The sequence below is a fragment of the Syngnathus scovelli genome, unplaced genomic scaffold (assembly GCF_024217435.2).
Source record: "Syngnathus scovelli strain Florida unplaced genomic scaffold, RoL_Ssco_1.2 HiC_scaffold_313, whole genome shotgun sequence".
NCBI classification, from domain to species: domain Eukaryota; kingdom Metazoa; phylum Chordata; class Actinopteri; order Syngnathiformes; family Syngnathidae; genus Syngnathus; species Syngnathus scovelli.
This window is the reverse complement of record NW_026061405.1, coordinates 20,001-25,122: the sequence shown is the minus strand read 5'-3', so window position 1 is coordinate 25,122 and position 5,122 is coordinate 20,001.

Genomic DNA, 5,122 nt, shown 5'->3' with positions numbered 1-5,122 from the left:
CGGACACTTTTCCGAGCGAGAGCCGATGGCACTTAGAAAATTTTCGGCTAAGTCGGCAGGACTTCCAGAGCGAGAGGCCGAATATTCGTCATCTGTGGCCGACCGGGGAACCAGCGAAGGCGGATAGGCGGTCACGGATGTCCCGCCGGCTGGTCCGCGGGCCAATTTGGGTCCCGTAATTTAGCGGTCGCGGTCCGGAATCCACGCCGGCCGGGGAACCAGCGCAGGCGGATAGGCGGTCACGGAGGTCCCGCCGGCTGGTCCGCGGGCCAATTTTGGTCCCGTAAGTGAGCGGCCGCGGCCCGGAATACACGCCGACCGGGGAACCAGCGAAGGCGGATAGGCGGTCACGGAGGTCCCGCCGGCTGGTCCGCGGGCCAATTGGGGTCCCGTAAATTAGCGGTCGCGGCCCGGAATTCGCGCCGGCCGGGGAACCAGCGCAGGCGGATAGGCGGTCACGGAGGTCCCGCCGGCTGGTCCGCGGGCCAATCGGGGTCCCGTAAGTTAGCGGTCGCGGCCCGGAATTCGCGCCGGCCGGGGAACCAGCGCAGGCGGATAGGCGGTCACGGAGGTCCCGCCGGCTGGTCCGCGGGCCAATCGGGGTCCCGTAAGTTAGCGGTCGCGGCCCGGAATTCGCGCCGGCCGGGGAACCAGCGCAGGCGGATAGGCGGTCACGGAGGTCCCGCCGGCTGGTCCGCGGGCCAATCGGGGTCCCGTAAGTTAGCGGTCGCGGCCCGGAATTCGCGCCGGCCGGGGAACCAGCGCAGGCGGATAGGCGGTCACGGAGGTCCCGCCGGCTGGTCCGCGGGCCAATCGGGGTCCCGTAAGTTAGCGGTCGCGGCCCGGAATTCGCGCCGGCCGGGGAACCAGCGCAGGCGGATAGGCGGTCACGGAGGTCCCGCCGGCTGGTCCGCGGGCCAATCGGGGTCCCGTAAGTTAGCGGTCGCGGCCCGGAATTCGCGCCGGCCCGCAGCCACCGCCAGGCGGATAGGCGGTCACGGAGGTCCCGCCGGCCGGTCCGCGGGGGGAACTGCGCCCTCTGGCGGACACGCTATTGTAAATGAATGGGGTTTGGCACTTAGTGCATTTTTCGCCGAAGCCGACGAGCGCTCCGGGCGAGGAGGCCGGATTCTCGCCATCCGTGGCCGGCCGGGGAACCGGCCAAGGCGGATAGGCGGTCACGGGGGTCCCGCCGGCTGGTCCGCGGGCCAATTGGGGTCCCGTAAGTTAGCGGTCGCGGCCCGGAATCCGCGCCGGCCAGCAGCCACCGGGAGGCGGATAGGCTGTCACGGAGGTCCCGCCGGCTGGTCCGCGGGCCATTTAGGGTCCCGTAGGTGAGCGGTCGCGGCCCGGAATCCAGGCCGGCCAGGAGGCACCGCCAGGCGGATAGGCGGTCACGGAGGTCCCGCCAGCTGGTCCGCGGGCCATTTATGGTCCCGTAAGTTAGCGGTCGCGGCCCGGAATCCACGCCGGCCAGGAGGCACCGGCAGGCGGATGGGCGGTCACGGAGGTCCCGCCAGCTGGTCCGCGGGCCGTTTAGGGTCCCGTAAGTTAGCGGTCGCGGCCCGGAATCCACGCCGGCCAGGAGGCACCGCCAGGCGGGTAGGCTGTCACGGAGGTCCCGCCAGCTGGTCCGCGGGCCAATTAGGGTCCCGTAAGTTAGCGGTCGCGGCCCGGAATCCGCGCCGGCCAGCAGCCACCGCCAGGCGGGTAGGCTGTCACGGAGGTCCCGCCGGCCGGTCCGCGGGCCAATCAGGGTCCCGTAAGTGAGCGGTCGCGGCCCGGAATGCACGCCGGCCAGCAGGCACCGCCAGGCGGATAGGCGGTCACGGAGGTCCCGCCGGCCGGTCCGCGGGCCAATCAGGGTCCCGTAAGTGAGCGGTCGCGGCCCGGAATGCACGCCGGCCAGGAGGCACCGCCAGGCGGATAGGCGGTCACGGAGGTCCCGCCGGCCGGTCCGCTGGCCAATTACCTCCAGCCGAGCGGATATGAACTTTATTAGCACCTTCTACGAGATGGCGGAGCCTTATTCGACAACCAGCACCTCGGCTTAGCATTTTCCACGGCCCGCTGATCTTCCAGAAGACGTCCAGCCGGTTTCCTCCTCACATTTTAAGCCGGCCGAGGCTTCCGGCACCCCGGCTAAGCTTTCTCCACGGCCCGCTGAGCTTCCAGAAGACCTCCAGCCGGTTCTCCCGGTGCTTTCCTCCTCACGTTTTAAGCCGGCCGAGGCTTCCGGCACCCCGGCTAAGCTTTTTCCCACGGCCCGCTGAGCTTCCAGGGGACCTCCGGCCGGTTCTCCGCGCGCTTTCCTCCTCACTTTTAAGCCGGCCGAGGCTCCAGGCACCTCGGCTAAGCGTTTTGAACGGCCCGCTGAGCTTCCAGGGGACCTCCAGCCGGTTCTCCGCGCGCCCCCCTCCCAACTTTTTAAGCCGGCCGAGGCTCCAGGCACCCCGGCCAAGCCTTTCCCACGGCCCGCTGAGCTTCCAGGGGACCTCCAGCCGGTTCTCCGCGCGCCCCCCTCCCACCTTTTTAAGCCGGCCGAGGCTCCAGGCACCCCGGCCAAGCCTTTCCCACGGCCCGCTGAGCTTCCAGGGGACATCCAGCCGGTTCTCCGCGCGCCCCCCTCCTAACTCGACGCCCGAGGAGGCTCCAGGCACCCCGGCTGAGCCTTTTCGGCGGCCCGCTGATCTCCCGGAGGTCGCAACGGGGAATTGCCTCCCTCTCGCGGACACGGCGCGTAAATGCACCGCCTCTCGCACTTGGCGCACACTCACTCGCATCGCTACGCCTCCCGCGGCACTTTAAGCGACCGGGACCACCGCGAGCGCGGGCGATGACTAAGAGGCTCCCCGGCCGGCCTCGCGGAGCTCCGACGCTCCCCCGCGGGACTTCCGGCGGCCGGCCGGAGCCTCGGCACGGCTGCCGCACTCCCTAATAACACCCCGCGGGCCCCCGCGAGCCGAACGCTCGCTGCCGCGGGCGACCCGTGGTACCCCACGTGCCGAGGCGGACGCGTGACGGCGCGGGAGCCCTCGGCACTATATCACGGTCACGCATGTAGTCAAATCGTGTAAAATCACCGTTAGTTTATTCACAATATACGTAATAATTAAATACATATCAACACCGCGTATATTATTAATAAACATATGTATGTATTTATTTAATAATTAAATAAATATTAACATCGCGTATAATCATGCGGGCTCCGGGGGAAGGGGCCGATTTTTCGCCGTTCGTGGCCGACCGGGGAACCGGCGAAGGCGGACGCATCGCGGCGCGAGAGCCGTTGGCACTTTGGAAAAAAATAAAATAAAATTCGCCGACCGGGCTCCGGGGAAGAGGCCGATTTTTGGCCGTTCGTGGCCGACTTGGGAACCGGCGAAGGCGGACGCATCGCGGCGCGAGAGCCGTTGGCACTTTGAAAAAAAAAAAAAAAAAAAAAAAAAAAAAAAAATTCGCCCACCGGGCTCCGGGGGAAGAGGCCGGCTTTTCGCCGTTCGCGGCCGACCGGGGAACCGGCGAAGGCGGACGCGCTCTCCAACGAGCCCCGCCGGCCGGAGGAAGTGCGCCCTCTGGCGGACACGCCGTTGTAAATGAATGGGGTTTGGCACTTAGTGCATTTTTCGCCCAAGTCGAAGCGCGCTCCGGGCGAGGAGGCCGGATTCTCGCCACCCGTGGCCGGCCGGGGAACCGGCCAAGGCGGATAGGCTTTCACGGAGGTCCCGCCGGCTGGTCCGCGGGCCGATTAGGGTCCCGCGAGTGAGCGGTGGCGGTCCGGAATCCAGGCCGGCCAGGAGGCACCGCCAGGCGGATAGGCTTTCACGGAGGTCCCGCCGGCTGGTCCGCGGGCCGATTAGGGTCCCGCGAGTGAGCGGTGGCGGTCCGGAATCCAGGCCGGCCAGGAGGCACCGCCAGGCGGATAGGCTTTCACGGAGGTCCCGCCGGCTGGTCCGCGGGCCGATTAGGGTCCCGCGAGTGAGCGGTGGCGGTCCGGAATCCAGGCCGGCCAGGAGGCACCGCCAGGCGGATAGGCTTTCACGGAGGACCCGCCGGCTGGTCCGCGGGCCGATTAGGGTCCCGCGAGTGAGCGGTCGCGGTCCGGAATCCAGGCCGGCCAGGAGGCACCGCCAGGCGGATAGGCTTTCACGGAGGACCCGCCGGCTGGTCCGCGGGCCGATTAGGGTCCCGCGAGTGAGCGGTCGCGGTCCGGAATCCAGGCCGGCCAGGAGGCACCGCCAGGCGGATACACTCTCTAACGAGCCCCGCCGGCTGGTCCGCCGGGGGAAGTGCGCCCTCTGGCGGACACGCCGTTGTAAATGAATGGGGTTTGGCACTTAGTGCATTTTTCGACCAGCGGCAACGCAGGCTGACGGGCGGCCGCTTCCACGGGCCGGCACTACTCTACGGAGGCGCTAGCCGCCTCCGGTGGGGGCCGTGTGATCTCGCTGGATGCCCGAGGACCTTCCGCCAGGCCCGGCCCCAGCTTTTGCGCGCGCCCGGTCCTATTACCTGGTGGAAGCTGGAGGCCGGGGCTCGGCAGCTCGCTGCCCGGGGGACCTTCCGCGAGGCCCGGCCGCAGCTTTTACGCACGGCCGCTGCTATTCTCTGGCTCCGGCTTCGTCCCGGAGGGTGCTTGGGGAACGGCGGCGCACACCGCGAACGGCCGGTGGCGGTCGGCTGGTGGCGGTCGGGGGTGGCGCTTGGGGATGGCGCTTGGGGATGGTGGCGGTCGGCTGGTGGCGGTCGGCTGGTGGCGGTCGCCTTGTGGCGGTCGGGGGTGGCGCTTGGGGATGGTGGCTGTCGCCTTGTGGCGGTCGCCTTGTGGCGGTCGGGGGGTGGCGGTCGGGGATGGCGCTTGGGGATGGTGGCGGTCGGCTGGTGGCGGTCGGCTGGTGGCGGTCGGGGGTGGCGCTTGGGGATGGTGGCTGTCGCCTTGTGGCGGTCGGCTGGTGGCGGTCGGCTGGTGGCGGTCGGGGGTGGCGCTTGGGGATGGTGGCTGTCGCCTTGTGGCGGTCGGCTGGTGGCGGTCGCCTTGTGGCGGTCGGGGGGTGGCGGTCGGGGATGGCGCTTGGGGATGGTGGCTGTCACCTTGTGGCGGTCGGCTGGTGGCGGTCGG